Source organism: Trichosurus vulpecula, chromosome 5 (assembly GCF_011100635.1).
Source record: "Trichosurus vulpecula isolate mTriVul1 chromosome 5, mTriVul1.pri, whole genome shotgun sequence".
Classification (NCBI taxonomy): Eukaryota; Metazoa; Chordata; class Mammalia; order Diprotodontia; family Phalangeridae; genus Trichosurus; species Trichosurus vulpecula.
Window position 1 is genome coordinate 281,617,625 of NC_050577.1, and position 25,183 is coordinate 281,642,807.

At 38.9% G+C, this 25,183-nt stretch overlaps 1 pseudogene; it reads right to left on the bottom strand.

Annotated features, from left to right (window-relative positions):
* Window positions 1–962: 962 nt before the first annotated feature.
* On the bottom strand, window positions 963–1,977 carry LOC118851346 (annotated as a pseudogene).
* Window positions 1,978–25,183: the final 23,206 nt, after the last annotated feature.

The following is a 25,183-nucleotide window of genomic DNA, read 5'->3' on the forward strand; positions in this document are numbered from 1 at the left end:
AACAATTCAGAATTGTTTGAAGCTAAAGAATAATCTTATTAATAGAAAGTTGAAAACTAGCAACTATTGAACTTGGATTCAGAGTGTCTAATTGTTTACAAAGAATCAAAATGAAGACATACTCCAAAGGAAGTAGCAAAGTAGAAATTTAACTATGAGGAAGCAAAGAAATAAGCTTTTTAAAGATATGAAGGGGAAAATCTGGAGAAACAATTAACAAAGTACATGGTACAAAGCTCACTTTAATGAACACATTTAGACAGTTTCCAGAAGGAACCAAGGCTCATATGGCACCTAACATTTGAGGAGAATAAAAGTAATTTAGGGAAGGTCATTGCTTCTCTGACCTGAAGAGAACCTTATTAACCTTATTTCTGTGCAGGGTGCTATCATTTGAATCTGGCATACAATCCTTCAGGAAGTGTATTTTTTTAATACCTATGTAATTGTATCCTTTGTTACAATAAAAGGGATATATTGTGGTCTGAATGCTCATTCTTGCTTAATCTGACACCTAGGAGAGCCCCAAGGCTAATTCACAGAGGATGCACTCCCTTAGCTAACATTAATTATAACAGCAAAAATAGTAATTTTGTGCCATTGTTCAATAGCAATTTGCTCTTGAATGTGATTTGAAAAAGTAATTATAATACTATAAATACAAAGTTAATAATAACAGTTTACACTGACAGCTCATTTTCAGGTTTAAAAGTGCTTTCATAAATAGACTCCCATTTATTTCTTAATAGCATCCTGTGAAGTCAATAAGATAGTGGGCTTTTTTTTAACAGAACAGAACACTAAGTCTCAAGGGAGCTAAAATAAATTGCCCAAGGTCACATGACTAGTAAGTAGTAGAACCAGAATTAGAATTCTGGTCTTTCTGATTTAGGAATTGGTATTATTTCAACTACATACTTCAAACTTAGGCTATTTTATATGCTCTTTTAATGTGCTTCATTTTACACAGCACTGGCACCATCAGCCACTCTCTTCAAAGAGCTAATCAGGTCACACTTCTTGTTCACTAAAGGCTTATTGTCTGAGAAGTTCTTCTTTACTACCTTGAGGTCCTGGTTCTTACTATAATGCCACCATATTTCAGGAAAATGTGGAGAGAATCAGCATTATTCCCCTCAAACTACTTTTCTGCTTCCAGAGAAGGTTTTGGCCTGCTCTGTCCAGGTGTAGGTCATCCTAGAAAAGAGGAGATTTCCTGGGAACAATCAAAATGATGTGTTCACACACTTTCTCTTATGAAGTTTGAAGAATGTGGCAATATCCTATTTCTCAACATTGAATCCTTTCTTGGATGTGTAACCCATACCCCCTAGAGGCTCTTTACTACTGAAAGTTTTGAGGTAGTGGACATTTGGGGATTCATTTGTAATTTCAAAATAGCAGATGCTACTGTTACCTTTTCCACATAAATAATTTTGGTATAAGGATCATAGTATGACAGTAATACCCCCATTGTATCTATTTCACAGAGGGCGATGGGTTCTTGTGTGCTTTTTTTATTCCAGAATGCAGGTCAACATTCACTAATGTGACTGAAACTAGTGGTGAAACATTGCCATCTGCCAAAATGATATCTCTTATCACTTTGAAGGGCTGAGCTCCTTCGTGTGCTTTTTTCCTTCTTAAAAACAATCTCTCACTCCCGGGATGAATTACTCTGCCATTTCTATTACATCTTACATTATAAATCATGTCTGAGTATATATCATCCAAATTTATGAGGGCTTCCCCTATTCTCACATTACAGACGATGATGGCATTATCACAATCTGCACTAAATGGAATGCTGCATGCAATTGGATACCAAGCTATGATACTAACTCTCTTTGAATACCATTCCAAAATGAACACTGGTTCAATCAGAGAGAGGGAGTCCATCTTCTGGGATGTGCTATATGCTATAACTACACAATCTTCTGAACTGTTGGTAATGACTTGGTTACTGTATGAACCCATGTCTGTACTGAAGCAGAGTGGCTTGTCTTGCCTCTGAAACATAGTGGCTGAGTGACTGTGAGAAGTCACTTCTCTCTTTGTCCCAGACAACTCTCTAGGACCATAAATTTCAGAGAAGTTGCTAATCTGTATCAGTAGAGGAAGTTTTGATACTGGAACCACCTTCACAGTAATCACAAGTCTGGACCAAAAGCAAAAGTCAATAATAATAATCATAACAATAATAATAATAATAATACATAACACTCATATAGCAATTTAAAGTTTGCAAAGCATTTTACAAATATTATCTCACTTTTTCCTCACAGCAACCTTGGGAGGTAGATGTTACTATTATTATCCCCATTTTACAGAGGAGGAAAGTAGGGCAGTGTTTCAATAATCCAGCTAGCAGCTGCTGTGGGGATGTAAGATCCACCCACAGCCAGCACCCAGAAAGCTGCCAACAGCACAGGTTCTTTTGATCTGCTTAACTAAGGAAAGCAAGGTGAAGGGGTTGACAAGCTTACTTTAATTCAGCATACAAATATCATTCACTTACTTCAGGGGAAGAGACCAGCACTCTGAACTTCAGAACAAATACAAACAAATTACAAGCATCAACAGACAGACCAAATACAGATTCATAGTTACCAACATCTAGGTTTAGCCCGGGAGCTCAGAACAAGGGCTGGCCCAGAGTCACACGTGCCACCACCGCTGTGGGTAAGAGAGCTCCAAAGAAGAGGAGGCCAACCCCCAGTTTTATATCTTTTTCAGCGTCAGGGGTGGGTCACACATGCGACTCACCCACATGACCTAGAATCCTCACAAAGAGGCGACTTAAACCCACATGGTCTAAGAGCCTCTGCTCTCCCAGACATGTAAACTAGGCCCTCCCTGGAGTTAGCCCCACCTTGGGCCCCACCTTAGTTGCCAATCCACACCCACTAAGGTTTTACACCTAATAGGGGTTTGGGCCTGGGGCTTAGCACTTAGTAAGACTCAATGAAATACACTGAATTACTCAAAGCAAACAAAAGCCAAACTGTTTAAGGGCACTTGTTGAACTAAGTGCTAAGGAGCCCATTTTACTTACTAACACAGGCAGACAGAGATTAAGTGACTTGACACATAGAAAATGAGGCTGGATTTAAAGTCAGGTCTTCCTGATTCCAGGTCCAACATTCTATCTACTGTAGAATCAAGTAAATAAGGATTTTAAGTACCTATTATGTTCCAGGAACTATAATAATAATAAGCAATATAACTGATATAATAATATGTCAACAAACATTTGTGAATAGAATACTTTAGAAATAATAAAGCTACAAAATTTATTAATATATCTGTTGGGAGGTCAGACAGGACTAGTATGGGGCCATTGCAGAGCAGGTAATATGTATATGGAGCAATGAGAGTCAGGTTAGGCATGGTTTGGTTCAAGCAGCTGTCATAGGGGTGAGCCAAAATCAATTTATCCTTGTTTTCCCATTCAACCATTTTTTGGATTCATTTGCCTTCCTACCCAGTCTACACTCCATAGTCAGTCCTTTCAAAAATGTTCTTGCTCCTCTCTCCTGACTGATTATATTTGAGTGAAGAAGAAACATCTACTGTGAGCCTCTAGGATGAAAGAGAAGCCTCAGGCCATTATCTCTCCACCTTGAGAGATATTGTTGTTGTTGCCTTGTCTGAAATCATAGTTGCTATGCCTTCATTTTTATGTTTAGCTAAGTCAAAATAAGTTTTGCTGTAACTTTCTAACTCAGTCTGCCAACCTCTTCCATTTTATGGGTGAATCCATATCATTAACATTCATAGCTATGATGGTTAATTTAATTCCGTCTATTTCTATTCTCTTACACTTTTTTTCTTTTCTATGCTTCTCTCTCTCTCTACTTATTTTGAGTTTTTTCTCTTTCTTTTTTTGCTCTTAACATTTTCTTCACTATTTCCTCCCTAAATTTAAAGTTTATGTTGCTTATGAATCCCTGTGATGTTCCCCTTTCTTCTCTTTCTATTCCTATCTAAATCTCTGTTGAGTTTATTGTATTTTTACACCAAACTCTGTGTGTGTTCTGAACTTTTTTGACCAATCTAAAGGCATGCTTAAGTGACCTTTCCTTCCACACTCCTTCTGTGTATGTATATAATTCTACTTAAACAAACTGATTGTGTGCCTTAACTAGTTCCCTCACCTTTTATCCAACTTTACCTTTTCTTTTTTTTCTTACAACATATTCAAAACCTAGCAAAATGATTTCTAGGCAATCTATCTCAATCAAGTACTTCTATTACCCTTGTGACAAATGGATTGTAAAAGAACCCTTTTAACATCTCTCCTCTTCATTCAAATTTAAACAGTTAATCCTTTAAAAGTCCCTTCTGATTGTTTACTCATAATTACTTATTTTTCTCTTGACTTCCATATTTATACTTTTTTTGTTAAATCTGGTTTGATCCTGATTTTTATCCTCAATTTTTTTAGTACCTTCTAAATTTTTGTAATATTTTTTCTTTTGTCCAAAAGTTCTGTATTTTGGAAATGCATTCATTGGAGTTTTCATTTTGTGGCTTCTTTCAGGAGAGAATTGATGGATTCTTTCTATTTTCACATTGCCCTCTTGTTCTATATGTCTGGGCAATTTTATTTAATGATTTATTGAAATATGAGGTTCTTTTTTCCAGGTTATCGTTTCAAACATGGATTTCAGTCAATCTTTTGATTCTTAAGCTCTCTCTCCTTGATCTATTTTCTTGGTCACTTGTTTCAAATCTGACATATCTTACATTTTCCTTTATTTTCTCATTCCTTTGACTCTGTTTTAAAAAATTCTTGTCTCCTGTTACTTTTTAACAAGGCACACCCACCCACAGCCACAGTACAGTTAGAGGTTTCATCTCACCAAGACACAGTGATAACTGAAGTCAAATTTGCCCCCTTGTCTTATTGACTCTATTGCCTCTTATCAGGGAGGAAGGGATGAAAAGAAATAGGGAGGGAGAAAATAAACATTTATTAATGCTTCATCACAGACCTGCTGATTACAAACAACTTGATGTTGGCAAAGGTAATTACAATGACCAAAATTGTTCACGGTACCAATGTGAGCCAGGTACTGCACTAAAGCCCTTTACAAATATAGTCTCATTTGATCCTCACAACCACCCTGTGAGGCAAGTGCTATTATTATCTCCATCTTACAGTTGGGGAAACTGAGACAGACACAGACTAAATGAATTGCTCATGGTATATTTTACTCAAATAAGACAGGACAAGAAAAAAAGAGATGAGATGGCAATGAAGATTAAGAACGTATAGTCATATGTAAGGCAATCCAAGCAGTGGGGGAAGAAGGAGAGTATTTGGGTAAAAAGCAAAGGAAAGAGTACAGACCACCTGGACAGAAAGAGAAAATAGATTAAAGTTTTGAAAACAGATCACAAGCCTGACACAGAGGTATGACTGGGAACTTCAATGCTTCAATTCTTCCCATCCCCCTCCCTCTATCCTTTTCTCTCCCCCCTCCCTTTTCTCTCTTTCCATCTCTTACAAAATAGTCAATAGTTTTCAGGTTTATAGTACTTTCCTTAAAATAATCTTATAAGGTGCAAATGGAAATGCTATTATCTTCACATAATAGACTTTATCATTGACTTGATAAAACCAAACAACTTGATGCTACTGGAGGTAATTACACTTTTCAAAATAGCTCACTTTACCTGCTCTACTCAAATTCTCATGGTACTTTAAATTAGTATTCCACAAGAATTGTCAAACCTGTTGGCCTTTTCTTGAGCTTTATCCCACTTGATGTTGATTATCCTCTCTAGTTTACTGATACTATTCACTTCTGATTTTCCTCCTACCTGATTGCTTCTTATGAGTCTTCCTTAACCAGCCCCAATTCCATATCATGCTGCCCAAATGTGGGTACATAGAACTTTAGGTTCTGTCCTAGGCCCTGTTTTCCTCTCTCTACATATACTCTCTCTCCATGATTTCATCAGCTTTCATGGGTTTAATTATCATTTCAATGTAGATGATATATCTAGATAGACATCTAGATAGATAAATAGATAGATAGATAGATAGATAGATAGATATGTCTAATAGGCAGTTGGTGATACAAAACTGAAGTAAAAGGAAAAGACAAATAGCCCAATTCATTTTTGGAACCAGGATAAAAGACAGAACAGGGGCAAACTTCCCCTCTCAACAGTTCAATTAATGACATTTATGCTATATGGGTGAACTGTTACCTTCACCCACTGAATGTGGTAGGAAAGAAAGCATGAGCCAAAAAGAGCTACTGTCCTGGTCTGGCTCATTTTAAAGATGCAGATGTTCTAGCTATGAAGCCAATGAAAAGAGGCTACCCCCACCCACATGTTAGGGGACGAAGGACATTTCCATATTGAGCAATCTGGGTATGCTCCAAAGGCTCATCAAGGTGTCTCCATGTTAATCTATTGGGCATGCCCATGCAAGCCCAGTTACACTTTTATTTACCTACTTTGTTGTATTGATTCACTTTACATTTCTTCCAAATATGTACTTTAATATGTGTAATCTATAATCTCCTTAAGAGTAGAGTTTTTTTTCTTTGTATATGTAGCCTCAGTACCTAACACCATGTCTGGATATTAGGTGTTTAATAAATGCTTGTTGATTGGTTTTTCACACTAAACAGAACCAGGACCTCATCTCTTTTATCCTCCGCAAGATTTGTTGCATGTTGAGGAGGATAGATCCAAGGCAGCAGTGCAGTGGGCTCTCCTCCATAAACTCTTCCAAACAGATCTAGAATATGCACCAGACCGGATTCTGATAAGGAAATTCAGAAAGCCATTTGTCCATCCCGGTTCAACATAGGGAAAGAGACAGGGTAGTCTATAAACACTGAGAACAAAGTCAAGCAAGAGCATGCCCCACCCCAGGGAGAAGCAATGCACCAAAGCAATAGAAGGTCCCAGATCCGTACTGGATCCAACATCCCTGGACCCATATTGGGGCACAGTGATCAGGACAGGTGTCAACTGGCAGCATTGGTACTCGCCATCCAGTTCTAAGTCAAAGATCCAGGGAGGACTGAGAAGAGGACTTGTGCAAGTATCATTCCCAGGGAAGGGAAGCCTTGAGCAGTACACTTAGAAAGGAGGAATTTCAAAAGCAAACACCAACAGGAGTAGCAATGTAGCTCAGAATCCTGTCTCAGAACAGGGTCTCGCTTGCAGCAACTAGCCCAATCTGCAGAGGAATAACCAAGGCAGAAGTTCCAGGCCAAGGGGGAACCTATACTTCTGTCACTCTGAACCAATAGAGTTTTCCTGATAGGCTGATAGGAGATGAATCCTGCAGCACTTTACTCTTGCACAGACCCAAATCCAAGCCACAAACCTGCAAAACTCAGACCAGGTAGGGAAGCAAATAGATTTTGCCTTGGATCAGACCACTTTGAGAGCACTGAAACCTTTCAGGTCCTAGAATGCCCCTGAGATCTTGGAATAACCTAACACTCCCAAGAAAGCAGCAATAAGACGGCAGGGCCTAACCCTAACATCAGGTCTGAAGTCATAATAAAGTAGGGAGGAAGAAAATGCAAACCAAAAGAAAACATCAAAAAGAGCTATAATGATGGCAAGGATACTTGAGACATAAACACAGAAAAAGAGAATGACTCTAAAATGTCTACAAGCAATGCCTCAGAAGAAAAAAACAGGTTGGACACAAACTAGAATTCCTAAAAGAGATGAAGAGTTGATGTTTTTAAGAGTTTAAAATGTTTTTATAAGTAAAATAAAAACATTTAAATAAAATTGAAAAGAAATTAAAGCTTTGGAAGAAAGAATTAGAGAATTTACAGTTCTGCATAAGAACCATGCCCAAGTAACAAACTCCTTGAAAATTCAGATAGACCAAAGAGAAGCCAATAACTCCATGAAGCAACAAGAAATATTAAAAATAAAGTCAAAAGGTTGAAAAAGTAGAAGAAAATGAATGGTATTTTATAGCAAAAACAACAGACCAGAAAAACAGATTGAAAAGAAAAAATTTAAGAATCTTCAGATTATCTGAATGTCATGACCAATAAAAAGACATCTGATTTAAATATATCTAAAAAAACCTACCCAGATCTCTTGGAAATGGAGGGCAATGTGGAACTAGAAAGAATCCATTGATTGCTTCCTGAAAAAAACCCAAAATGAAAACTCCCAGATATATCGTGACCAAAATCCCGAGTTTCCAGATCAAAAATGAAATACTACAAGAAGTCATAAATAAAGAATTCAAGTTCAAATTCAAATTCAAGAAGCTACAGTGAGAATCACACATGATTAAGCAGCTGGCACTGCTGAAAGGACTGGAAAAGAAATGGAAAAGTTGGAATGTGATATTCCAGAAGACAAAGGGTATGGGCTTAGAGCCAAGAATAACTTATGCAACAAAATGAGTATAATGCTATGGAAGGAAAATGGACCTTTAATGAGACAGAACTTCCAAGTATTCCTGATGAAAAGACCAGAGCTGCAGAGAAACCTTGAAGTTTAAACACAGGATTGAAGAGTAACATAAAAAGGTAAACATGAATGAACAATGATAAAGGACTAAACAAGGATAAACTGCTTACATTCAAATATGAAAAGATGATGTATATGTCCCTTCTAAACCCTATCATCATCGGGGTTCATAGAGGTAGTCCAATTAGATAAAGCCTAAGAGTGATTCTGTTAGGTCTTCATGATCTCAAGAGAAAAATGGATGAAGAAGATAAGAGGAATACTTGGGCTTGGGGGGCAGGAGTGAAAGAAAGGAAAATTAGGAAATGTTATCTCATTGCAATCAGCGTACACAGGTAAGTATCTATACAAACAAGGAAGAGGGGACAGAAGAGAGCAGCTGACACTTTTACCTCACTTTGACCTAAACTGGTTAAAAGAAGGAAAAACGCACACAGAGCACAGAAATACAATTCTCTCAAAAGGGAACTAGGAGGGAAAGAGCGGAGAGGGGAGTAGAATTAGAAGAAGCATAGATTAAAGTAGAGATCAGTACCAAGCAAAACTCTAAGGGTGTACAAAAATATTTATAACCCTTTTGGAGGAGACAAAGGAAGGGAATCTGAGGGAATGTTCAGAAATCAGGAATGGATGAACAAATTATAGTATGTAAATGTGATGAAATACTATTGTGCTGAACTCTTATTACCATAAAGACCAACAGAGACTCCAAAGGACTCATGAAGAAACATGCTCTTCACCTTCTTATAGAAAAGTGATGGATTCAGAATGCAGAATGAGACAATTTTTTTTTAATATGGCCACTGTGGAAATATAACTTTAATGAGTTTTGTATTCTCAATTGGAGAGGGGGAGTAAGAAGACTAGAAGGCAGATCTTGGCTGATTAAAATAAAACATTTTAAGAGATTTATTATATGCCTTTGCTTTGACCTATATCTCCTACCTACTTGTTTTCTGAAAACTTACAAGGCAATCCACTCAAGTCTAAGAAACTTTGATTGTGAAACATTTATCTTGTTCGGTCCTATCAGTATTCTGGAAGTATGAACACAAAGAATTTCTCAAAAACAACAAAAGGTTTCATAACAAAGATGTGGTTCTGTGTTTGAACTTTACATTACTATAGTAAAAGAGATGTCCGTGTGTTTTTACTTAAAAGCACTCTGTGCCTTTGAAAGTGATACCTCTATAACCCAATTTGAAAATGCACACAAACCAAGACATAAGCAAAGAAGAAAAGTTGGAGTTTTAGTATGTTTTGAAGAGTGGGATTAATCTTTCTTTGGAAGTTTATAACCTTTGCTGAATTATGTATGTAGCAAGGATTATGGGATCTGCCAACCTCACTTATAGGTCACCTCTCAGCTATCTACTTAACTTGCTCACGTATTTAATGTTATCATCTCAAACTCTTGTATATTTCCTCAGCTAAGTTCAGAGACCCCACCCCAGTTCATCAAGTGTTACTTATACTTTCTTAATAGGTGTTATTCATATCTCTCTATATTAAATTCCTTGATGTCCTAGGATTAAATAATTATTAAAGATATTGAATATGTAAAATATTAACAAAGAAATCAACAAAGTATGTAGAGGATTATTTACAATATTTTAACTGTCACCATGTCAAATCATTACTGGATTAGCAGATGAATTCTCTGCACTTCTGAAAACATAATCCTACATAATTTAAGCCATTCAGGATAACAAAATCTCTTAACAAAAATTCTCTTCATCTTTTCCACAAGATAAAAGTTTAAAATAGTTGTCAAAAAAGACCTCTCCATTCTCTTTTTCTTTGTCTTCTCCAGCTTCTCTCCAGCCATAATGACAGAATAGTATCTGCCCTTCTGAGATACAATAGCTTCTCTCAACCTTTCACTCAGTGCAACCCAAATTCATAGTTAAAAAAGATATTTCTACAACATGCATTTGACTAGAAACTACAATAACAATAACTACAGCCTCTGTAGAAGATGCTTTTCTAATTTTTTTTAAGATATCTGATTTATAAATGACCCCTGTGGAGAAATATAAACATTGTAAAATGTTCATGTAATACTTGTATTACATGGACTAAGTATTAAGCATGCCTATTCTATACATAACAAACATTTGCTATTTGACTGATTGAAAGTGTTACAAAGAAGGAGGTCGACAGTCATTTGAGGGAGATATAATTGTTTCAGTTTTTTAACATTTAAAAAATCAAAGTATACCTTCCAAAATAAAAATCTCTAAAGTGGTTTTTGTTTTTAAAAATGTCTCTGGGAATATTAGATGGTCTATTTATAAGGTATTAAAGTCAAGAAAGTAACTGATTTATAATATAGTTTTGGAGGCTTGTTGAAATGTTTAAAAGGTAAACAAAATGTAAAAAGTTAACATGGAGGTTTAAACCTAGCTTGACTTGAGGTCTTCAAAGCCAAATAATTAAAGGTGAAATACATTTTCAATCCAATCCTCAAAAAAAAAAAAAGAATCTTAGGCCTTGTCCAAGTCCAATGCATCTTACCAGTGGTGAGATTCAGCCGGTTCACACCGTTTCCACAGAACTGATACCTAATTCTATGTTGAGTTCAGTGAACTGGTTGTTAAAATGGCACTTGTAATCAGGGTTCTCTCTAAGGTGGGTGCCTAGGCAGCCATCCAATGTGGAAATGACAAATCTATATTCCCCACCCCTTCCCCACCCCACACCCCACAAAGGCAGTGCTATGTCCTGGAATGGGGTCTGGGATGGAGGGAAAGCGGGATGACTAATGAGGTTCCAGCACAAGATGGAAGGAGGAAGGGAAGGGGAGAGCCAGGCCTGGGATGGGAGGGCTGGCTAGATGCCCAGCAGAAGCTGGGGGCGGGGGGCGACTCAGAGGGGTAATAGTAGCAGCAGCAGCAGATGCTGCAAAGGGCTTAGACCCTCCCCCCTCCGCTGATCTCTCCCTCTCCATCTGCTTGTGAATGAATCACCCACCTGCCAAGCCATGCCTCCAGGGGCCAGCATCAAAGCTAGAGGGCTGGGACCAAGTCTCTTAGCATAAAGGCAAGAGAAAGCAAGCAGTTACTTTGGGCTTCTTCCCAGGGCCTTCTGCCTCCTGCCTGCTTGCCACTCCTCCTGTACCTAGCATGAGGAGACAGAAGGCATTGACGGTGGAAACCACCCAATACATGGACTCCACTGCCCCTGTTCAGGGTTGAAGGAGACAAGGTCCAGGAACCCCAAGACTGGAGTTCCCAGATAGGGTTGTTGAGTGGGAGTGTCGGTCAAGGAACCTAGTACTGGAGAGGGTTGGGGCTGTCTGGAATAAATTCACAACCTCAAGCATTCTTTAAGTCAAGGTGGCAAAGATTTATTATGCTTTACAGCAGGCAAGAGTTCTTAGGGAACCTGAAACCTTACAGGGATGCAGGAAAAGTTTATTTATGAGATTTGGGGGTGAAACATGTCAATTAGGTGTTTTGGGGTGGGATTAGGGAGTGGTTAAGGGGTGGTCAGTTCTTAAAGGAACATGCACTTTCTGTATCTACTGCGCAGGTATCTTACCCAGGGTTCACTGGGAAATAGCCCAAGGGGGGTGGTGACCTGGGGGTGTGGTTTTGACTGTGAAATGTCACCAAGTCCACTAATGATCAGGGCTGACTGGAAATATCCAGGTGGCTTCCATCAAATGTCTTGTTAGACAAGATGAATGTAAGGGAGTATACATTTGACTATGTCTAGGATACACATCAGTAAGGTCAGTTAGTAGTAAATATCATTATGGCTCAGTGCACAGCCAATTAGCACGTACACAGGGAGTCCAGTAAATTCTATAGGTGCAGGCCACAGTATCAAAAGGAGAGATAAGTGTTTTGCTAAGGCATGCTGCCCTTGAACTGGAGAGGAACACCTGAGACAGTATTTTAGGCTAGGGAGAGATGTGATTTTAGGACTGGATGTGGTTTCAGAATTGGGGTCCAGGCACAGGCATCCAAGCACCCCAACACCCCCACCACCCTACCACTGGCCCTTACACACCTGGCCCAGCCCTTACCAGCCCTGTTCGCTCTGCCAGTACCCTCTCCTCTGATAATCAGCCTGCCTCTTTCTCCCTGGGGCAAAGCCCTGACCAGAGCTGGTTGCAAGTCATCCTGATGACTGAAGGACCCTTGTGTCATCGAAATCAAGAATGCCAAGCTCTCAGAGGGAGTGTTCCATGGAGGGGGGGACAGGAGGAGGGGAGCAGGGGGAGATGTGCTAAAAAGTCAGACTGTCCTTGGTGCCTCAGACTTGGCCTTTTAGTGTAACTAAAGCTGTTCAAGAGAAACTCTGACTTTTCCCCTAGCCTGAGCTCACCTGAGTCCTAATGTCTCCAGGTCTCAGGATAGTGTTGGCTGACTCCTGGGAGAAGTCAGGCTGCAAGTCCATGGTTACAACAACCCTATGTATACAACCCAACACAAGATCATTTTTCTGAGCTGGTCCAGTGCCTTATCACAAACACACTCACACACACATACACACACACACACACACACACACACACACACACTCACACGCATTCATACACATTCACCAACATTTATTCACACACTTATACACATTTATATACACTCACAAATACACATCCACACACAGTCACAGACATATACATTCACATATGTTCACTTACTCATGCACATTCACACACACTCACAGACTACACATATTCTCATACATACACACACACATTCATACACATTCACCAACATTCGCTCAATTTTCATTAGGGCAGAGAACCAGTTGTTAATTTATTTGCATCCCACCACAGCATCTCACATATATCCATAACTCATTTGTGAATGCTTTGGATCAATAACCTTTATCTTTTTTTAAGTGTTCCTGACTTGTTCTAGACATACTTATGGCTATAGAAATAAATATACAATCAATTATGTAGATACCATCGACAACTCTGGCAAACACTTCTTTGACAATGTCAAGAAAAGATGAAAAATCACCTACCCAGCAAAACTGAGTATCATGTTCCAAGGCAAAATATGGATTTTCAATAAAATAGAGGACTTTCAAGCTTTCTCAGTGAAAAGACCAGAACTGAATAGAAAATTTGACTTTCAAACACAAGAATCAAGAGAAGCATGAAAAGGTAATCAAGAAACGGAAATTGCAAGGGACTTACTAAAGTTGAACTGTTTTGTTTACATTCCTACATGGAAAGATGATGAGTATGATTCATGAGACCTCAGTATTAGGGTAGTTGAAGGGAATATGCATATATATATATATATATGTATATATATATATATGTTTATGTATATATATAAGTGAATGTGTATTATGTATATATCTATGTGTATATGTATGTATGTGTATATATATATATATGTGTTTATATATATATATATATGTAAAAGAGAGAGAGCAGACACAGGGTGAGTTGAAGATGAAGGGAAGATATCTAAAAGAAATAAAATGAAATTAAGGGATGAGAGAGTAACATACTGAGAGAGGGAGATAGGGAGAGATAGAATGGGGTGGATTATCTCGCATAAAGGTGGCAAGAGGAAGCAGTTCTATGGGAGGAGGGGAGAGGGCAGGTGAGGGGGGAATGAGTGAACCTTGCTCTCATCAGATTTGGCCTGAGGGGGAATACCATACATACTCAGTTGGGTATCTTACCCCACAGGAAAGAAGAGGGAGGAAGATAAAAAAAAAATAAAAGGCGGGGGGATGATGGAGGGGAGGGCAGATGGGGGTGGGGGTAATCAAAACAAACACTTTGGAAAGGGGACAGGGTCAAGGGAGAAAATTCAATAAAGCAGGATGGGTTGGGAAGGAGCAAAATGTAGTTAGCCTTTCACAACATGAGTATTGTGAAAGGGTTATACATAATAATACATGTGTGGCCTAGGTTGAATTGCTCAACTTCTTAGGGAGGGAGGGTGGGAAGGGAAGAGGGAAGAGAATTTGGAACTCAAAGTTTTAAAATCAGATGTTCAAAAACAAAAAAAGTTTTTGTATGCAACTAAAAAATAAGATACACAGGCAATGGGGCGTAGAAATTTATCTTGCCCTACAAGAAAGGAAGGGAAAAGGGGATGAAAGGGGAGGGGGGTGATAGAGGGGAGGGCTGACTGGGGAACAGGGCAACCAGAATATAAGCCATCTTGGAGTGGGGGGGAGGGTAGAAATGGGGAGAAAATTTGTAATTTAAAATGTTGTGAAAATCAATGCTGAAAACCAAATATGTTAAATAAATAAATTGCATTTAAAATAAAAACAAAAAAAAAAAAAAGAAAAGATGAAAAAGTTATAGAGATGCATAGGTGAGAGAAGGGCCAGCTTGAGTTTGTCTAAAACATTAAAAAAAGTTCTGGTCTAGCTCTGCATTTTAATTCTATGTGTTTCCTATAAACAACATATTGTTAGGTTCTATTTTCTAATCTATGCTGCAATTCTCCATTTTATGGATAAATTCATGCCATTCATATTCATAATTTTGAACATCAATTGTATATTTCACTCCATCCTATTATCTTGTCATTTTTCCTTTATTTGCCCCTTGCTCCCCATCTTTACAGATAAGAAAGAGGTAGTGAAAGAGAAGTAACATGAACACACAATTTATAATTAAAGCAATTTTATAGCATTCCACTGTCTCTACTCTCTTCCTCTTACCTAGACCCCAATCACTGGTTCTAACACTTTCTTTCCTTCATCCTATAAAGTTGAACTTTAGTTCATTTGTAATAGTTCCCTCCCCAACTCTACACTTCCTCTTAAACCCATCCCCCCTTACCATATCATTGCCTGTTTCCTTGTTGAATTAAATATTTAATATTAATATTAATTAATATCTAAGATTACTCTATCAAACTCTTTGTGTGTATATGTGTGTTTGTGTGTTCAGCCTTCCTTTGCCTAATTCAGATGAATGTGACGCTTGTACCTCCCACACTTTGTTCATTTTGTGAGACTCTTCCTCTCATACCCCAGTTATAACAGTAAATTCTACCATTTCATCATTTCTTCCCTACTGTTTTCCTTTTTTCTTTTTTCATCTTATAAAACCATAAAAATAGAACAACATCTCTCCTAATCCTTCTCTTTATCTTATTTAACTCACTTTGAAGATTTGAAGTCATTAGGATCCTAAAGGAGCAGGTGTCTTTTTTCTGCCTACAGGGGTGGGGAACCTGCAGCCTAGAGGCCACATGTGGCCCTCTAGGTCCTCAAGTGCAACCCTTTGACTGAATCCAAACTTCATAGAACAAATCCCCGCAATAAAAAGATTTGTTCTGTAAAACTTGGACTCAGTCAAAAGTCCACATCCAAGGAGCTAGAACACTGTGGCCTTGAGGCCGCAGGTTCCACACCCCTGGCCCTATTGGAATATAAGTACGTCACCATCTTTTAGCCCTTTCTGATTATTCAAATATATTTATCTTTCTATGTTTCACTTCATTCCTGTAGTGGCCTTTATTTTTATTAGTCTGAAATTAACAAGCACAAAATGAAATAAGTATTTCCACAAAGTAGAAAAATAGAGGTTTGTTCATGAAATTGTGAATATTATATACAACTTCCTTTCCCTTTTAAGCATGTAGTATATTCAGCATGTAACTTTCAAAGCTGACTTGCTGGCCTGTTTCTTTCTCACCTCCTTTATGCTCTCTCCTATGAATTTCTAAAAGTCCTTCAGTGACTATCATTTTTTCTCCCTATTGCAAAGTTTCTACTTAGCTCTGGTCTTTTCATCAGGAATGCTTAAAAGTTCTCTATTCTATTAAAGATCCAGCTTTTTATACCCAATCATGTAGTGTAAGTATTAATGTCTACAAGCCCTTATATTTAGCTTTTTGGAATATCATATTCCATATTCCCTAAAAGCTGTCTTGTATGATCTTGTTTGCAATGTTTTTTTTTCTTTGATCTGAAATTGATTATGACTATGACTTTCCTGGGATTTTTTAAAGTCTCTTTCAGGAGGTAATAATGGATTCTTTCTACTTTTACTTGGCCACCTGCTTTGAGTAGATCTGGGAAGTTTTCATTATTTCTTGAGATATGGTATAACCAAACTTTTTTGTCATTGTTTTCAGGAAGTCTTTGTTGTTGTTGTTGAGTCATTTTTTCAGTCATGTCAGATTCTTTGTCACCCCATTTGGGGTTTTCTTGGTAAAGGTACTGGATCCTTCTCCAGTTCATTTTACAGATAGAAAAACTGAAGCAGAGTTAAGTGACTTGTCTGAGGCCAGACTTGAACTCAGGAAGATGAATCATCCTGACTCCCAGGCCCAATACTCTAGCTGTGCCTAAGAAAGTCTGATGATTCTTATGTTGTCCTCCTTGAATAGTTTTACAAGTAGGTCAGTGGGTTTTTTTTATAGTAGATACTTCATTTTTTTCTATTTTGTCAATCTTTTTACATTTTTCTAACTTTTTTGTTGAAGCAGTCTGTTATAGTGGGTAATAAGCCAGTCTTGAAGACTGGGGTTCCAGTCTAGACTCTTATTTATACTGGCTTTATGATTCTGGATAAATCAGTTAATTTCTCAGTACTTCTAGGCAGCTAAGACTATAAATTACAGGTGTAATATAGGTTTGAGAATTGATTACAATCTTGAGATGCATAGTTCACAGGAACAAGCATTTACCTCTAGGCCTTGAGAAGCAATTTAATAACATTGTAAAATTTGAGCCAGTAGGTAGAATTGAGTCACTCCTCAAAATCATTAAAGAGACACAGTCTGTAAGAGACAGCCTGAGATGAAGTGGTAGGGACCTATTTTGCTAAGCAGCATCAGCAATGAGATCAGTCTCCCTAATCCTGCCCAGATCACCAATGCCATAAGGGGCAATCAATGGGTGAAAGAAGAAACTGAAAAGACTGAGCTGTGTCAGAGAAGAGAGCACTTAAGGAGTTCTGTCAGCTCCTACATGAATCTTGGATCAGAAGACCCGGGCTAAAATTACTGGCTGTATGTACATACTCAAGGATTTGAGGAAGTTCTAAGGTCAGGTTTTTCCCGAACTTCTCCTATTTATGCCTGTAACCCTTCAAATCTAAGTTATGTATCCATTTGAAGCTTATCCTGGCATGGCACTTGAATACTGATTTGTACAATTTTCATCAAGATTGCTTTCCAGGTTTCCCAACAGTTTTTGTCAAATACTGAGTTCTTATCCCCAGTAGCTTGGATCTTTAGGTTTATTAATAACTAGGCTACTGTGATTATTTGCTTCTGTACCTAATCTCCCAGTACCAAATTGCTTTGATAAAGTCTGTTTGAGATATAGTTTGAGATATAGTCCTGCTTAAGTTCCCTTTCTTTTCTTTTTTTTTTTCATTATGTCCTTTAAGGTTGTTGACCTTCAGATGAATTTTGTTATTTTTTCCTAACTATAAAGCAATTCTTTGGTAGTCTGATGGGTATGACACTGAATAAGTAAATTAATTTAAGTGGTATGGTGGATTTTATTATATCAGCTTATTCTACCAATCAGCAATTAATATTTCTCCAATTACAAAGATACTTTTATTTGTATAAGGAGTGTTTTGTACTTGTATTCACATAGTTCATGTGTGTGTTAGCAGGGAGATTCCCAAGTATTTCATACGTTCTGTAGTTATTTTAAATGGAATTTCTCTATCTCTTCCTGTTGGGTTTTATTGGTAATATCCTGCAACCTTGCTAAAGTCAAGAATTGTTGTAAATAGTTTTTAGTTAACTTTACTTCACCTATTTTGAGTCAGTAGTCCCAAATGTTTGAGGGATTTGGGAGTTGTTTCATTGTACATAGAAACATTCACTTCCCAAACTATATTCTATGGAATTCCAACTATATGATATGACTAAGAGATCATCAAGAAAATGTCCAAGTTTTTATAATACCAAATATGGAATTTGCTGTACAAAAGTACTTATTACATTTGGTCATTTTTAGTAGGAACATTTTCTCTATTTTGCTCAAAAGTTCTGATGTATCCAGTCTCCCCTAAAGTGCTCTCAAGGTACCCTTCAATATTATTTCATATTCAAAAAGGTTTTGTTTGCCAAATAAGTTTGAAAAATACTGGTACATCCATTCTCTGCTTTGATGATATTTTCAGCTCTCAAAAAGTGGCATCTTGATTAGCAAGAATGAGAAACAACTGGATTCAATAGAACATTCACAAACTAGGCATCTAACAAATATTTATTGAATTGAAAAGGACTAAATCTTTTCATATGAAAGAATTTAAATGTAACATCCCCTGCAGGGATGCCCCTGTCTTCAACTTACATTCACAGGTTGAATTCCCCAGAAGATAACTATCCTGGATTATAGGTACTCTATGAGTCCACATCCATAAAGCTAGAGCTCACAAGCACCCACTTTCAATTGTCAGCAAGTTGACACAACTAACTAAAAACAAAAGCATTTGTTAAAATGCCTCATGAAAAATATTAATGTTTTTCCCATAAACATGGAACTCACTCTTCCACGAATACACATGATTTTAGTGGGAAGACTGGGTATACCCAAAGTATTTATAAATAAGGGGACACACTTAGGAAACATACATGGCCAAAGCTACTTCTGGCACTGCAGGGTCCCAATATCTTTTTGTATGGTATCTTCATGCTATTCTACCTGGATGCAGCATCATTGCTAGTCATGTCATTTTCCTCTAGATTCCGTGGGCCTATTTCTTTCTACAGCTCAAATAGACATCTGGACTCCCTCAGCCTGCTCACTGGTAGGCCTGCTGAATGAGTTGTTCCACTGCTATTGTTGATGGAAGGGAGAGAAAAATCCCCTCCCCACTCCACAGTCTGGCTGAAGTTCAACAGAAAAGTCAAAGAGCAACTACCTCTCAAGATCTGTTTTGTTTTGGAGAGTTTGGAGTTGGGTTGTTGGGTTTGGGGGTTGGTTTGGTTGGTTTCAATTTTTTTGGCCATGCATGGTTTTCTTAACTGTGGCATAAAAGATGACTCTATTAACTGACTCCTTACTGAGCTAGCCACCCTATCCACCCTAATGTCATCGAGTAGTTGATTGAAGAACTTCTCCAATGAACTAATGAATGAAAACTAATGAACTAAAGGACTAATGAAATGTAAACATCTCTTTAAAATTTCTTCTGCAAGGTAAGAATGGGCCGTTGCCAGTTTACAATGTGCAAATTCGGCTACTGCAATCTGAAAGGGGAAAACCCTTAATAAACGGGGAAAAACCTAAACACTTGTTATCTGTCCCTTATATTTGTAATTTGTCAGGCAAGTTGGGAGAACTCATTGATCAGGCTTAGCCTATTCAATTCTGGGATATAAATAAGGATGGGTTTAAAACCTATAACTGCATAAAAGGGTTGGAACCTATAGTGAAATGAGCTATGAATTTGGCTACAGGAGAGAACTGAGTTTCAATTCTGAATCCCATCTACTGATTGTTTGATCCTGGACAAGACACTAAATCTCTCTGAGAAGTTCTGTAAAAATGGGAAACACAACAGTGTTGTGAGGAAATTATTTTATATCATTCCTATTTCCCTGAATGTCAAGCTTAATTGGCTGCTATGAAAAAACTTTAAATGAGTTCAAGGCACTCCTCACCTCCTGGTTTACCATAGTAGGTTTACTTCGGTTGATTTTCTGCCTAGTAAAAAGCAGATGCTCTTTTTTCAGCCTCTGTTATCTCCTAGATGACGAGTGCCCGCCTACCCCACAAAACGCTTTCTTTAGCTTTTTGTCAGCTATGGCTATCCTCTTTTGAAATGAAAGAATTGCCAAATCCCAAGACAAACAAATGAGGCATTTTTTTTTTAAATCAAGGAAAGTAACTGCTAGGTAGGCATCCCACCAGCCTCTAGCAGCACAGCAGTCATCTCCAGAACCAGCGTCATCCCCCTGCCCCACCCAGTTCAGCCCCGGATTTAGAAGCCACATGCGCTGGGGTAAGAACCCTTGCTAGTAGCTCTGGATTCTTAAAGGAACAATTGCAGCTTGACTACCTGGCACTCTGAAGAGAAGTCTCTTCCCCCACCTTACCCCCACCACCACCCCCATAGAGGCGTGAATGCCAGAGATGGGAGGATGTTAGAGAAACCGTAAACTTCGATTTCTGGCAATCTCACAGGGACGTTCAGACCTAAAGCTTTTGACAGTTGCCTTTCCTTCTCCACCCCTCTCCCATCCACCAGAAACAGAGGTCCCTTCCCCCTCCCCTACACTCTCCTCCCCAGACCTACTAGAAAAAGCACAACAACCTTCAGTCCTTCCCTGAGCCGGGCTAAGGACCTTTTCCTAGTAAGCTTTTCTCACAGTCACTCCCTCCTCATCCTCCCTCCTCCTCCTCCTCCTCCTGCCCCCCCCCAAAAAAAATAGAAAAATAAAGTGGGCCGAGAGAGGTAGCGGATCTGAAAGCATAATCCAGAATGAATGGAAAGATGTTGCCCAGATTTCAGTCCTTGGGCAGTAGTAACTGGGGCCACAGCCCGCGCTTGCCTACCTAAAATGCTCTCACAAGGGAGAACTAGGGGGCTTCAAGGCCGGAGGAGAGCAGCGTGGTCTGGTAGCCCTTTCTGTCTGCGTCCTCCAGATCCACACGTAAAGGTTGCAGCCGCCTCTGAGCTGAGAAGGAGGCAGGCAGCAACAGCGGCAAAGGGGAAGGTAGGAGTAACTTCCTCTCGCTCCACACCCAGGCTCCGAGCCGGATATTATAGTCATTGGTTGTAAGAGGAAGACCAGAGAGCTGTGTCCTCGCGACCGGAGTTGGGTTAATTTGGTGTCTTTCCCTACCCTACTCCGGGAAGGTCCGAAATAAAGGTAACGCTAGCTGCATCTTCTTCCCCTAGCCAGCTCCGTTTTTGCTGGCAAAGGCAAGCCGAGCATGGAAGGGCAGAGGAGACAGCTTTTGGAGGGCCCAGCCTCTGGGGGAGCTCAGAAAGGAATGGGTTACAGTAGTCGGGGAGAAAAGAGGCATTTGGGGGCTCCTAGGCTATCACGCCACAAGGCGAAATTTGGAAAATTGAAAAGTGAAGCTTATGTCTGGCTTGGGGGAAAGAGGATGAATTTTAGAAGCAACGGGTCGAGAAGGTTCATTGACATTCGGTTGTCTTTTGGGGGCCGGGTGCTAGGGAAAGGACTAGGGTTCACCCTGACTAGGAAGAGACGGTGAAGCACGCCCAGGGTGCGGCCTTGATAGAACTGCAGTGGTTCCCTGGGGATGTTCCTGGACAGATTGGCGGAGAGGACGCAGGCCTTGGGGTGAGCTGGGGAAGAGGAGAGCTCAAGCACTCTCTTGGACATAGTCTCAGTCATCTTTACCTAAATGCCCAGCCTTCTTAAGATCGGCACTCTCAACCCACCTGCTCTTACTCCCTGACCTTTCAGGCAGTTCCAAAGAGCAGGTGAAGCAGCTTGCCCGTGTAATAAAAAAGGCAGCTGGAATTCGTTAAGATGTGACCTGCCCCAGACGGAAGTTTCAAACCTCCCTCCCTCCCCACCTACAGCATCTTGGAGCGAGGCTGGCAAGAATCCAGTTATGCCCTCAGACATGTGCTAGTAGTACTTTGCCTATAGTTTAGGAAGTCCCCAGGCCTCAGCAACCTAGTTTGTTAAGTGTGGGGTTTTTTTTTGAAGGCTTCTGGGTTAATCTGCCTCACTCTGGGGCAGTTAGGGTTTGAATGTTCCTCACCGAGGACTGTTCGTCGCCTAATTACTGTGGAAACCTAGCCTGGAGCTTCAGGAATGATGCCAAAGTGTTTTCCCTGCTCTCTATTAATTTTGCTGGTCACTGGGGAGTTATGAACAATTCATGACGATGGGATAAAATTATTGCTTTAAGTGTGTTGCTTTGTAAGGTGATGGCTCTGTTGTGGATATTGTTTTGAGTTGGTGGTGGTTGTTTTTTGTTTGTTTTGAGAGCTGATTGAGTCATCCTAAACTGCTAGCAGTGTATCATTCAAGAGCTGATAAATTCAGGATACTTGCTTTGTCTCTTCTTCAGCCACCGACCCTAATTAAAACCTCTCACGGGGCTGGTAGGAAAATTCAAATGAACTTTTTTAAAAATTAGTGATCATTTCCTGAACTTTAGAAATTGTGATAGGGGGTTTGACAGTGAACATGACTAAAACAACTGTGCACCTATGAAAGTTTTCAGTTTATTGGCGAGTTTCAATCATCCAAGCTTTTTGCCTCTGATTTGGCTTTGGTATGGTCCAAATATCACAGTGCTAGGGGTTAAATGTGATTTTAATTAAACTCCTGTACACTAGACAATATTTGTAAATGAGTACATTTAGGAATATGTGTTTTGTAAGGAACACGGAGTTCTACAAGTTGAAGTGTATATAAAAGTGGAGTGAAGATTTGGGAGACACAGTTTTCATGGCAGTTTCTAGCCCTATTCCTTTTTGTGTATTTAAAATGCATAAGCCTATAGCTTATACATAGCAGTCATTTCTTGAAGAAGGGTGGATGGAAGAAGCAATCCTCCCACTCCTCCAGATTGAACTCTCTCATAACAAAGAAAAACAATCAAAACAAATGCAAAACAAAACCATACAGTGAGGCATCTATCAATGTATCCAACATTCTATCTAACGCAATGGTTAAGGGCTCCTTGTTCTTTATGGAGTTCTTACCTGGCTAAATTTTTAATCTCTTAGTTTCTACACTATCAAATAGAAGCAAATAGTATTCTTCCTATTCTTCAAGTCCTAAATTTCCTGTAAAAATAAATCTCCGTAAGAGATTAAGACCAATCAGATAGTAACTTTTCTTGGGTAGGCAGTGTCACATTTGTTCCAGATCAAGAAAGAGCCTGTAAAAATGTGTGTATAGCTTTTCCAACTTCAAAATGTTTTGACATTTCCTTATTGTAACCTTATAACCATCCTATGGGCCATAAAAGAAGGCATTTTCCTCCATTTTGCAAAAGAAGGGCTCTGTTCTGTCTCAATTCTCAATTTTATCATTAGTTGTTTTGGTCAATTTGGATTATCTGATATGTATGTAACTACTGATGCGTGTATATAATTACTGATGTGTGTGTGTGTGTGTGTGTGTGTGTAACTACTAAGGGTATTAAAACAATTTGTCCACCCAGGAACCAAAGTAGTAGTGTCTGTGAGTCTGAAAGTTTACCCTAAATTATATGGAAGGGGAGGGGGGAGGGCTTAATACTTCTCTCCCACATCCTACCATCCTCTAGAGTTTCAGGTATCGTACCCAATAAGAAGAAATAAGCAGCCTACTTTTCTGAAATAGAAGTAAATCTAGACCAAGTACGAATCAGAGTGACATGGGGATGCTTGATAAAGTAATAAAGTAGACTAGAGAATGAAATGGAATAACTCAAGGTTAAGGCTAGGAGACATTGGGATCAAGTTATCAGAGGCATCCTTCAGGTAGGCTGTCCGTAATATGAGTTGGGTAGTGGGGTTTGTAAAAAGGAAGGTCTAGGGCACCAGATGAAATTGGGAAAAAGATCAATCTACTTACAAAATCATTCAAAGTAAGCAAGTAGAATGTAAGACTGGTATGGGAAGATCTTTTATTTTACTACCATGTGTATTAAGGATGCTTATTTGAATTAGGGAAATAATCTGTGAAAAGCTTTAACATCAAAAATAACACTAATCAAACACATATGAGTCCTCAATGAACACTCTAGGCCATGGTGAATGAGAGAGATAACTCCTTATTTCTTTATTTTATCTTCAAAAGAATGGTGACATCTAATTTTCTCAGTAGTGGCAGGAATTACTTGCTCCTTTTTCTTAATTCCTGTTCAATTGCTCTTGGTACATCTTCTGGATTAACCCTAGTTAGTTCTCCAAATTTTATTTTTTTTCTCCTCAGTGGAATCTTTTTTTTTCTTTTTTTTTTTTTGTTTAGTATTTTTAATTTTCAGCATTGATTTTCACAAGAGTTTGGATTACAAATTCCTCCCCGTTTCTACACTTCCCCCCCCACTCCAAGATGGCATATATTCTGGTTGCCCCATTCCCCAGTCAGCCCTCCCTTCTGTCAGCCCACTCCCCCCATCCCCTTTTCCCTTACTTTCTTGTAGGGCAAGGCAGATTTCTATGCCCCATTGCCTATATATCTTATTTCCTAGTTGCATGCAAAAACTTTTTTTGAACATCTGCTTTTAAAACTTTGAGTTCCAAATTCTCTCCCCTCTTCCCTCCCCACCCACCCTCCCTAAGAAGGCAAGCAATTCAACATAGGCCACATGTGTATCATTATGTAAAACCCTTCCACAATACTCATGTTGTGAAAGACTAACTATATTTTGCTCCTTCCTATCCTATCCCACTTTATTCAGTTTTCTCCCTTGAGTCTGTCCCTTTTCAAAAGTGTTTACTTTTGATTACCTCCTCCCCCATCTGCCCTCCCTTCTATTGTGCCCCCTTCTTTTATCTCCTTCCTCCTTCTTTCCTGTGGGGTAAGCTGCTCAACTGAGTGTGTATGTTATTCCCTCCTCAAGTCAAATCCAATGAGAGCAAGATTCACTCATTGCCCCTTACCTGGGTCTTCCCTTCCTACAGAACTGCTTTTTCTTGCCACTTTTATGTGAGACAATTTACCCCATTCTATCTCTCCCTTTCTCCCTCTCTCAATATATTCCTCTCTCATCCCTTAATTTGATTTTATTTTTTAAGATATCATCCCTTCATATTCAACTCACTCTGTGCCCTCTGTTTATATATATATATATATATATA